Raw genomic sequence first — 13,156 nt, forward strand, 5'->3', positions numbered from 1 at the left:
TCCTTTCTTACCAAAGCATCTAATGCCTTTCATCGGAGATATTCGAAGAAATACCATGTCCCTAACGTGGAAATCAATATCCCGAAGCTTTGGATTAGCATAACTCTTCTGTCTGCTCTGAGCCGCGAGCATTCGCGCTCTAATCTTGTTAATTGCCTCACTTGTTCTCTTAACATCCTCGGGACCCAAGAACTTTCTTTCACCTACTTCATCCCAGTGAATAGGTGATCTGCATTTTCTTCCATATAAAGGCTCATAAGGGGACATCCCGATTGTTGCCTAGTAGCTGTTGTTATAAGAGAACTCGATCAGGGAAAGGTAATATACCCATGATCCCTCAAAGTCAAGTACACATGCACGTAGCATGTCTTCTAAAATCTAAATAGTCCTCTCGGATTGCCCATCCGTCTGAGGATGAAATACTATGCTGAACTTTAATTGAGTACCCATAGCTCGATGTAGACTTTCCCAAAATCTCAATGTAAACTTCAGATCTCTATCCGAAACAATGGACTTTGGGACACCATGAAGACGAATAATTTCTCTGACATATAACTCAGCATACTAGTCAATGGAGAAATTCGTCCGAACAAGTAAGAAGTGCGCTTACTTTGTAAACTTATCCACTATGACCCACACAGAGTCAAACTGTATCGTGGTTCTAGGCAAACCTACCACAAAGTCCATAGCAATGTCTTTCCATTTTCATTCTGGTAGGTTCAACGGCTGCAGCAACCCTGCAGGTCTCTAATGCTCAGCCTTAACTTACTGACAGGTAAGACATTTAACAACATACTCAGCAATATCATTCTTCATGCCTGGCCACCAAAACATGGCTTTCAAGTCTTGATACATCTTCGTTGACCATGGATGAACTGAGTAAGGAGTCGTATGAGACTCATTCATGATCTCTCTTTTGATACTTTCATCCGTAGGCACACAAACACGGTTCATGAAACGTAACATTCCCGTTTCATCCACTGAGAAATCACTAGCCTTCCCAGCCAAAACCCTAGCTCGGGTTTCTGTTAATTCTGGATCTTGCATTTGTACCTCTTTGATTTTCTCTAAAAGAGTAGATTGCAGGGTAATATTAGCCAACTGCCCCATAACTAACTCAATCTTAGCTCGGGTCATCTCATTTGCTAGCTGCTAGGAGATCTATTTCACAGTGCTCTGACTCTAACCCTTTCTACTTAAGGCATCAGCAACCATGTTGGCCTTACTAGGGTGATAAAGGATTTCACAATCATAATCCCTTACCAACTCTAGCCAACGTCACCCCAGTAGTGACTGCTAAAATTATGGCTTACAAAGTATGAAACAATGATAGAAGGTCATGAAATAAGAGTGACCTTGACTCTCGCCTAAATGGGACAACGTCAGATTTTCTTTTTGATCGAATAAAAGGTTGCTAGAATGGTGTCTATTTTAGACAAGCTGACTACTCTATTCAATGAATGATATCTTTGACTCTCGCCTATACGAGACACTGATATCAGTTTGTTAAAAATCTTAGAAAATAATTGAATATATTTTAATTTTTAGTTTTTTTTACAAACATATATTCTATACTTGTTATTGTCTAAATATGTGTTTGAATTTATTTGAACCAAGTAATTTAATTCTATTTATTGATATGTAGTGTCAAAATGTTGTTTAACAATCATCACCCCAACCCTCATTTACTCAACGCCTTTGCAAATGAACTCCAATGTGCAAAGATGACTTCTGGTCAGAGTATCACTTCACACTTGCTATTATTTTCATCATCACTAAATCTTGACGGCCAGGCTACACACGGTCACTGCTGGTCACTTCAGTTGGGTCAAGATCATCACAGACATATTCGACATTGTCTAGTTGTGAAAGTTGTATGACTAACCATGGATTCCAGAAGAATTTCTTTTTTATATAGTTGTTGTTTCTTCATCATCCTGATCTGGGAAATTCAAGACATTGCGAGGGGTGTAAGCATTGACAAGCTTCCAATCAACTTTATTCACTACAAGAAATGTCACTTTTGCCAGCACATTTTTGTGCTGGCAAAAGTTGCTATTGTGCTGGTAAAATAGAATTTATCTATGATGTGTTGGCAAAAGGGGGTTGACAAATCAATGTTGGTATTAGAACTTTTTCCAGCATAAAATGAAAAGTGCTGGCAAAAAAGAATTTTCCCAGCGCGTAAATGTGCTGGTAAGAGTTAGATTTTAGCCACTGCAAATGTACGCTGGTAAAACTTTAATCTCTTTGTCAGCACAGAGCCGCGAGCATTCTCGCTCTAATCTTGTTAATGGCCTCACTTGTTCTCTGAACATCATCGGGACCCAAGAACTTTATTTCACCTACTTCATCCCAGTGAATAGGTGATCTGCATTTTCTTTCATATAAAGGCTCATAAGGGGCCATCCCGATTGTTGCTTGGTAGCTGTTGTTATAAGAGAACTTGATCAGGGAAAGGGACTTTACCCATGATCCCTCAAAGTCAAGCACACATCCACGTAGCATGTCTTCTAAAATCTGAATAGTCCTCTCGGATTGCCCATCCGTCTAAGGATGAAATACTGTGCTGAACTTTAACTGAGTACCCATAGCTCGATGTAGACTTTCCCAAAATCTCGATGTAAACTTCAGATCTCTATCCGAAATAATGGATTTTGGGACACCATGAAGACGAACAATTTCTCTGACATATAACTCAGCATACTAGTCAATGGAGAAATTCGTCCGAACAAGTAAGAAGTGCGCTGACTTTGTAAACCTATCCACTATGACCCACACAGAGTCAAACTGTTCCGTGGTTCTAGGAAAACCTACCTCAAAGTCCATAGCAATGTCTTCCCATTTCCATTCTGGTATGTTTAATGGCTGCAGCAACCCTGCAGGTCTCTGATGCTCAACCTTAACTTGCTGACAGGTAAGACATTTAACAACATACTCAACAATATCATTCTTCATGCCTGGCCACCAAAACATGGCTTTCAGGTCTTGATACATCTTCGTTGACCTTGGATGAACTGAGTAAGGAGTCGTATGAGACTCATTCATGATCTCTCTTTTGATACTTTCATCCGTAGGCACACAAACACGATTCCCGAAACGTAACATTCCCGTTTCATCCACTAAGAAATTACTAGCCTTCCCAGCCAAAACCCTAGCTCGGGTTTCTGTTAATTTTGGATCTTGCATTTGTACCTCTTTGATTTGCTCTAAAAGAGTAGATTGTAGGGTAATATTAGCCAACTGCCCCATAACTAACTCAATCTTAGCTCGGGTCATCTCATTTGCTAGCTGCTGGGAGATCTGTTTCACAGTGCTCAACTGACTCTAACCCTTTCTGCTTAAGGCATCAACAACCACGTTGGCCTTACCAGGGTGATAAAGGATTTCACAATCATAATCCCTTACCAACTTTAGCCAACGTCACCCCAATAATGACTGCTAAGAGTATGGCTTACAAAGTATGAAACAATGATAGAAGGTCATGAAATAAGAGTGACCTTGACTCTCGCCTAAATGGGACAACGTCAGATTTTCTTTTTGATCGAATAAAAGGTTACTAGAATGGTGTCTATTTTAGACAAGCTGACTACTCTATTCAATGAATGATATCTTTGACTCTCGCCTATACGTGACACTGATATCAGTTTGTTAAAAATCTTAGAAAATAATTTAATATATTTTAATTTTTAGTTTTTTTTTACAAACATATCTTCTATACTTGTTATTGTCTAAATATATGTTTGAATTTATTTGAACCAAGTAATTTAATTCTATTTATTGATATGTAGTGTCAAAATGTTGTTTAACAATCATCACCCCAACCCTCATTTACTCAACGCCTTTGCAAATGAACTCCAATGTGCAAAGATGACTTCTGGTCAGAGTATCACTTCACACTTGCTATTATTTTCATCATCACTAAATCTTGACGGCCAGGCTACACACGGTCACTGCTGGTCACTTCAGTTGGGTCAAGATCATCACAGACATATTCGACATTGTCTAGTTGTGAAAGTTGTATGACTAACCATGGATTCCACAAGAATTTCTTTTTTATATAGTTGTCGTTTCTTCATCATCCTGATCTGGGAAATTCAAGACATTGCGAGGGGTGTAAGCATTGACAAGCTTCCAATCAACTTTAATATTCTTCAGGTTAGGAATGTAATATATCAAATTTTCTTGAAATGCAAGATGAATGGTTCATTTTGGTACTATTGACGGGCGACACAGACACTAGTAAAAATACAATAATTTTCTGTCCTACTATCGTTTGTGTCCCACTACCATGCATTTGAAAATGATAACATTACAATCCATTAATAGAAAGAAGTTTGGGTGGTGTATCCATTAATAGAAAGAAGCTAGTGTTGTATATCTTATTCAAATCCTAACTGAAAGTTAGTTATTAGTTACTAAGCAAACAAACAAAACAACCTTTGGCATTATAACAGTTAGAAGTTTCCAATCTCGGATACAACTTGAATCTGAGTTAAGTCTATTCTCACTTAGCCTTAGATTTTCTTTCTGTTATTACAGTTAGAAGCTTCCTAACTAGCTAACTCAACTAGGATGCCATCTAGGTTAAGTGTCACCCCATATGTTGTAGAGATTTCTTGATGAAGAGATTATTCTGTGTCTATAATATGTTGTTAATAAGTGAGTTAATATTCTCAATTGTACAGCTCCCTTTTCTTTCAATAAAGATTCAGATATTCAATTCATTGTCTCAAATACGATTAGTGTGTGAAGAACTTGAAGATTGTGCTGTGTTCATTGTGTTCTTGTGATCATTGGATTGTGTCGATTATAACATTAACAGGTTATATATGTTAAAATCTGCTGTATATATATTTTGTGATGCCCAAGTCCACAAATGAGAAGAAACAAGAAGATTTCAGAATTAGAGAGGAAATATGTATGTGATCAGAAAAATAAAATAAAAAATTGGACTTGCAGGTTTACATCGATCTGCACGAAATGTATATTTATTTATATATATAACAATTAATCGATATATACATATATATGCTGAATGACATTAATTAAGGAGGTATTAATTGGCGGAGATGATCTTTCTGATCTAAACTTCATCACCTATATATTATATACGTACATTAGGTAGAATTAGAAAGGTAATGATCATGAATCATGATGAAAGGGGGACCATATGATCAAGTAATTATATATTTGTCGAAATCATAATATAATCATCGAGCTGATCATCATATTCATCTCTGGTTTGGATGTTAACACAGGAGCACCGCTGTATAGACGCGAAGAAAGCCACAGCCACGCCATGAAACACCCACCCCACCAACCCCTCCACCAGTTTGCAACCACTCGCTGCTATCGGAACACCCATCGCCGGCGGGACAGCCCTAATCGGCACTACTGCGTCGCATGATCTTTTGCGACGACAGGAGGAATTTGTGCACCCACAACCACTCCACGTCGTAAGGATTGAATCCATATCATGTGTTCTATGAAGAAAATATTATTAGGCATAATCTATAGCTGTAACTTTAAATTATAAGTTTATCTCAAAAAAAAAAATAAAAATTATAAGTTAATAATAAATAAAATAAAATAACATCAATGCTGATATATTTATAGGCAGCCGATTTTGTGCCCATATATGCAAAACACGGATTGGAATCCGTTGTACGGCAGGGGGGCCCCACCGTACTTTTAAATGTTTTTTAATTTTTAAAATGTAAGTGGTAACCGGTTGTTGTAGGTGTGGTTACCGGTTGGGATTTTATTTTTTTAATTATAAAATAATTAGGTACGGAAAAAGTACAAAATGGTACTGTTTGTGTTAGTTAGAGTACAAAAAGGTACATCACTCTTCACTGTTCTGGCCGGTTGATGGTACGAAAACACTGTAGGCAGTGGGTCCATGTTGTCGGATTAAGGCTATTTTGGTATTTTCCTTCATTCATAAGATCATATGTATTTGTGGGATGGTAATTAAGTACATTATATAGAGTACCGTGTACATTACTTATTTCTGCGTGATGTTTAGTAAAATTAGTGTACATAATATCACGTACCGAGTACAAAATTTCACGTACCGAGTACGTTCATTTACGTTTCGTAGTATATTGTTTAGAATTTTTTTTTTTTAGTGATGAAATTATTTGTTGTTATACATTGAGTTTTTAGTTGGTGTAATTTTGTAATTGTAAATATTTCGTATATTAAAAATTACCAGAAAAATATATTTTTTCACCTTATAAGATTCAGTTTTTTTTCCTAGGCATAATTTAGTTGTTCGTCAATAATAATTTTGAGGTTTGGTGAAGATGAGAGAATTACCTTAAACACAGCAAACATAACAAGAAGTATATAAATGTAGATCTTGGGTTGCAATAAGTAGAGTCATAAACGTTAAAACAACAATGGCTAAAAGTAGCTAGTTATAAGAATGACTATAGTAAGACTCTTGTGTGGAGGAAGGCGGTTCCGGGAAATACGCGTTGGAGTGGTCATTGAATGAGTCAGATGGTGGTTGATTGTTTGGAGGTTGTTGCCCCTGAGATCCAGTGTTATGTTGACGATTTGGGCACCGTCGATAATCATGGTCTGATGAGCGACAAATGCGACAATGTCTTGAGTTTCTTGGGATCCGCTCCCGTTTGGTCCTTCCCTTGTATTTCCCGTACCCTTTGTTCTCACAACTTCGGGGTCTTTAATAATGTTGGGGTTGCTACGATATCTTCCGGGTTGTGGCGTCTCTCCTTCGGATTGGAATTCAAGTCAAATTCTTCCTTGAACATTAGAGTGAGCCGTTCAAGCTCTTCCTTTGCACGGTTGTACGAGTCCTCTGATTTCGCTGCATAGAAAGTGAAGTTATAAGTCAGTGAACTGAGAGATCCAAACCTAGCCATCTCGTAAATGTGCTGTTGTGGTTGTGCTGGCGGGTTAAAATGTAGGTGGAGATTTATCTTTGCGGATTTGCTCCATCGCTTCATGAGAAGAGAATTAGGTATTCTTCTCATGTTTAATCTTTTCATTGTAGCCCATAAATGTCTACAAGGGTACCACTTGACTTTCATAGAGCAAGCAACTACGGTGTAGTGCTCGTCGGCCTTCACGGTAATGAACTCGGTATTGGACGTCCGGATCTTTGGAACTTTCCAATGGTGAATATACGCCACTCTCCTTCTTGCTCTTGAGTTAGGACAAAATAGTTATTCTCTAAATCAAGGCTCGGCAACCTTGTGGTACATAGTTCTTGTGTAGAATTCGGCACATTGGTTGTAGTAAGTGGTCGAAGCATGTAGGATTAGGTGGGTGAGGTCGAGTGCATCTACTTTAGAAGTCATTTGCAGTCTCGTTGTGTCTGAGCTTTGAGACTGTCATATCTATGGTTGTTACAAATTCACGCAAGCAATAATTCTTCTCTAAAAATTTTTTTAGAGCGGAGTTGATGGATTCGCAACGTTGTGTGGTTCTCATTCCTGCAACGAACGAACCCCTTAAATACGTTTACGCCCATTGTTGTCTTGACTCGAATGTTGTTTGACACCATTCATTATACGGTAGTTGTTGGGTTTGGATGACGTCTAACCATCTTGCTTCAAATTCTTCCTCCTCGTAGTAGTTGTACATGAGATCCTTAAATGTTTTTAAGAAGATCGGATCTTTAACCTTTTTCGAAGCATTTGTATTGAGATGTCAAGCGCAGAGACGGTGTGTAACATCGGGCATGTGTTCAACGATAGCATGTTTCATGGCCTCATCTTGGTCAGTAACTACAATATTTGGCTTCTTATCTCCATGGCATTCTAGAAATTTTTGAAGTAGCCAAGAATATGATGGAAGCTTCTCGTGGAGGAGGAGAGCAAATCCGAAGATGCATGTGTTGAAATGGTGGTTGACGCCAATGAGAACAGTGAGGGGCTTATTGTACTCATTCGTCATGTAGGTTGTGTCAAATCCTAGTACATCCCCAAAAGCTACATAGTCCACGCGTGAGTTTCCATGCACGAGAATAAGTTAGCCAAGCGATTCTCGTCGTCAAACTGATAGACAACGAAGAAATTAGGATCCTTCTCTGCGAGACAATCAAGAAATCCCAGAGCCCCTTCTGAGTCCGTCTCTATCTTCTCTTCTCGCTTCGCACCAGCAACCCTGTTGTACACATCTCGAAGTTGACATGGCATTTTCTCGTAACCTCCACTTTGCAAAGCAACATGAGACATTATGTTGGCAGTTTTAATTCCTACGGAGTTCATCGACTTTGACTTGGGCAAGCAACCCATTGGAGACAACTCTATATGATCTCAAAAATTGTACCTCACTTGATGAAGCCAACTCGTGATTGTGCATTGTCTTGAACTCTTTGCATTTCCAAGTGTTAGACGGTTGTGTGAGTAAAATACGCAATGCCGCCGACATCCGGTTCTAGTGACATCATGAGGTCTTTTTTTCTTGGTGTGTCCGGTGATGCGATTTTTTTCGAACCCTTCGAACAACAAACCCACCTCCGCATTACAATGACCTCATGAGAACGTCGTACATCGTCTTTCCTTGTGCCGAAACCCATCCGTTTCGCATACATTTCGTAGAATGCTTCCCATTTTTCCGGTTGTCGAGACTCTTGCCTAGCACGTCCCGTATCTCAATCTCATTCCTTGGTTTTATGATGTTTAGCTCGCTGTGATGGTTTCCCATTCATAAGTGTGTTCGTCATTCATGTTGGCTTGTTATTGATTTGTAAGAATTGTAGATGAGGAGTAAGGTGTAGAGGGTGGTGAGGGGATTGAAATTAGATTTTGTGAGTATAGAAGGTGAGATAATAGGGTTGTGTGGAGTTGGTGATCACATTTAAAGGCTGTTGGGCTGATATTAATGGGCCTCTTCAATATTACAATCTGAACTCAACTCCTCTCGTACGTCATAACAGTATAATAGTACAAATTGTTTTAATTTCATTCCACATGTAATTGTGAAATAAGGTTATTTGACGAAAAATTTGAAGGGTTGATGTTATTGAGTTGAAAGGTTTGGTGGTGGGATTTAAATAGATTGGGGTTATGTTAATGGGCCTTCACCTAAGTTTTTCAATGAGTTGAACCATATTCGTACGTCCGAAATAAAACATTGTACTTTTATTGTTTTTGGAAAAAAATATGTTAAGAAAAGAAGAAAATTTTAATAAATGGTTAGTTGTTCACATTTAAATCCATTGGGCTTATATTAATGGGCCTATACCAACATCTTTTAATGAATTCAACCATTCTTGTACTTTACAAAGATAACGCAGTACTATTATGAAAACCCCATGCGTGTACACGTGTATTAAAGTGATGTCTTATTTTAGTAGAATGGGTAGTTTTACTGATTTATATATGTTGGGGATTTATTTATGTTGGGCTGATATTAATGGGCCCTTCACCTACATCTTCTTATAAGTTAAACCATCGTCGTACGTTAGAACAGTACCGTAGGACATTAGGTTTTTTGGAAAAACGGCATTGATGAATAATGTTGACATTTGACCATACTACGTACGCCTACACGTGTATTTAATTGTGTAATTCAGAGATTTAAGCACCCCTCTTTTGACACATCACATTTGCCCAATGGAGTACATCCCAATGGAGTACAGCTAACTAAAAAACGTACTATAGGGTTATTCTCCACGACTTATATAAGACACTTGAGACGTTTTCCAATCCAGCATCAAGTTTATAGAGAAATTAATTTGTAACTTAGTTATTAGCATTACAATATATCAAGTATGAGTTCAGGTCCACACTGGGTTATTTTCAATGGACCAAATGAAGGTATCTATAGTACGTACGAAGATGCTGTAAGCAAAAACACTACTTCTGATGCGTCCATAAAAATAATTCGTTATGAATCTTTCATAGAAGCTTTTTCTGCTTTATGTCTACATGGAGAGACGGGAGAATGCTTCACTGGGCAGAAAGTTAGAGAACTTTGCTGTGTTAATGAGTTTCCCTGCATGTGGGATTCTGATGATGATAATGATGAAGAGGCTATCCTTAATTCGTTTGCTCACTTTGTTTGATGAGGGTGAATGTTACGGTGCAATTAAATCACCCGAACGGGACAATGTGAAAGATTCGGCCGAGAAAGGTGAGGACCGAAATGGAGATGATATAGAAGTTGGAGACAAAGGAGGAGTGGATACTTCTCCCAAAAACGATAAATGATGCCGTGTTAGTGTCCAAGTTATGTTATTTTATATTTTAAGCTATAATGTTGTACGATCAGTATTTGTTATGAAATATGTACTTTGGTTTATTTTGGAGTATTAATGTCACTTTCCTCATTAATTAATTGTGGAAGTAAAAGTGAAGTGAATCATTGTGAAATCACAACTGCAAACAGAAAGCAAAAAAACTTAAAATAATATAGTAAAGTTACAAACAAGTAGATATATAATAGAAGTGCTTCAATCTCATTAAATGGCCTAACAAAAAGTTGATTCAACGGCCATATGAGATGAGTTGTAACAAAAGTACAGTATATATATATGAAAAATACCACGACTGAAACCGAACGGATGTTCAATCAAGTTCTATAACTTGAGGGAACTTCCTTTGAGACGGAGGGCTATTGTCTCTGAACGGGGACTTTGGTCGTGAAGGGCTTTCTCTTGGAGTAGTGCTTGGTGATTCTTGTTTCACATGAAGTAGGTAGTGGGGAATGGACACCTCGGTGTAGTCGAGAATGTCATCCATGATACCCTCTAATTTTTCTCTTGAACTGTTGGCTTCTTGCATGGCGTGGGCTGAATGGTACAGATGTTCCGCGAGTTTGTATGACTCTTGCTTGGCCTCCGTGGCTCGTAAATGAGCCTTCTTTATAATTTTTTCGTGTTCGTGGAGAACAGACTCGAGCCTTGCACAGTTAGGACATCCTGAGATGGACGGTGAACGGAGTCTTGGACTCCGTGACGGTGTACCTACGTGTCTTGTGGAAGAAAAAGGATGCGGTGGGGATTTTTGAGGACTTGTTTCAAAAGGGTTGAAGTTCTGGTAAGGGTCCATTTGATGTAGGTAACAGTAAAACGGGGTTTGATAAAAATGCTTAGTGAATAGACATAACCTTTACTTATATAGTGGGTTGGTGGGTTGATGTACACGTGATTGGGTTGATGTAATAATATTGGTTTTCTTTTCCGAATTTAACCATTTCATAGTTAATAAATTTTGACAATGGTAATATTTACCCATTTATTAGTTAACCAATTTTAATAGAAGGAGAAGGTGAATCAAATCCCACAAACAAACTCTAAGCAATATCGGGAAAGTACTAAGTGATGTGACATGTTTATATTAAAAACAAAATTACGTACGGTTTGAGAGATTTAAATAATAATTTGCAGAATTAAAGTAAAAATAAAATGCTTTTAAGTATTAGTACAGATGGAAGACATAATGAATGATGTGAATTGATTTATTACGGTAGTATAAAAATGTCACATCACCATCTTTAAGTAATAAGTACACGGTTTGAAACATGAAAAATAGTGATTTTATTTTTCAATCTAAAATTCAAAATAATACCCAGATTTTGTTTTTGAAAATATTTAACTAAATCAAGAATTTGTATGTAGACCCACCTTTTGAGTTTATAAAAACATAAAATTGTTTTCAAATCTTAAATAATAAGAGGAGTCACTCTGAATTTTTCTGGTTTTGTTTTTATTTTTTTTAAAATTGTTTAAAATAATGATAATATAAAACATACTTTGAAGTTTTCAAAAATTAAAAAATATTTGTTTGATGTAATTTTGTAAAAACAGAAATTATTTATTTATTCTTTCTTTTTTCTTAGAAAATAAACTTCAATAAAAAAATTAATAAATATATTCATAAAAAAGAAATGCATTTTAAAGTAATTTGGAAAAAAAAAATTGATGAAATTAAACTCAGACAAATAACTTTTTGGTGTTCTCAAAATTTTATATTTTATTTATTTTTTTTAAAAAAAATCTTCTGAAAATATTGTCAAACACTTATAATTGTAGGCATTATTAAAAAAAAATTTCAGTTGTTAAGAATAAAATTTATTTTTTAATTATAGTGCCAAAACACCATCTAAATAATTTGTCAAAATGAGTATTTGCCTTCTTTTTTGTTAAATGTTGTATTAATTTAAATTTACTAGCCTAAATTTAAATAAGAACACAAAATGTTTCTAAATAAAATATTATATATAAAAAAAATCAATATTAATTGAACATAAAGATCAAATGTGAGGTCCCATGCACCATATGCATTAAAATTTAGAATTATAAAATTAATTTTCGAAAAAGAAAAAAAAATGAAACTCTATTAAATGTATCAACAATAAATGTTATAATATATTGATATCAAATCATGGTGCTCTTAATTGTATTAATCCTAATTATTTTATTACAAATAAAGTAACTATATGTAGGATGTTTGTCTATTTATAGAGATCAAAATATAAGGTACATAGAATAGAACATTCCCTACAATTATAATAAATAATAAAAACAAGTTTTTTTTTATAATATTTGGCACAATACTCGAAGAATTCACGTGACATGTATGACTTTTTTTTTAATATTTTGGTCGGATCCCACAGAAGGAGTAATTATTTAATGAATACTTTGTCACCTAAATATTTAAATGTTATGGTAATAATAAGTACATGGTTTAAATGGTGAAATTTAAAAAGGTGATGTGACATCTACTCATTTCAGTCGTAAATAATTTATTAAAATTTGACATCATAATCGTTGTTGGTACTACTATCATAATTTATTAAATCTGACCTAATTGATTTGTCCAAATTTTAATAAGAAAAATGTCATATTAGTATATTAGAGCCCAACAAATATTAAATCTCCTTAAGTAATTACTGGTAGGTTTCGTGTTTTGAAATAGTATATTAATTAACTCAAATCAGGGAATCCCATGAGATGCATGTCGAATGTAGTCGGTTTGATTTGATGTTACCTTGTGAAATCGGCGACGTACGTTATTTAAAGTGTAGGAAATACTCCATTTAACGTCAGTGAGTACACCGTGGGACGTACACAGAAAATTAAATATTGATAAGACAACTATTGATTTTTTTAGTTAGTATCTACAAATTAAAGAGGAAATAGTCCATACTTGGTTAAGAAGATTACAATATT

The sequence above is a fragment of the Cannabis sativa genome, chromosome 4 (genome assembly GCF_029168945.1).
Source record: "Cannabis sativa cultivar Pink pepper isolate KNU-18-1 chromosome 4, ASM2916894v1, whole genome shotgun sequence".
NCBI classification, from domain to species: domain Eukaryota; kingdom Viridiplantae; phylum Streptophyta; class Magnoliopsida; order Rosales; family Cannabaceae; genus Cannabis; species Cannabis sativa.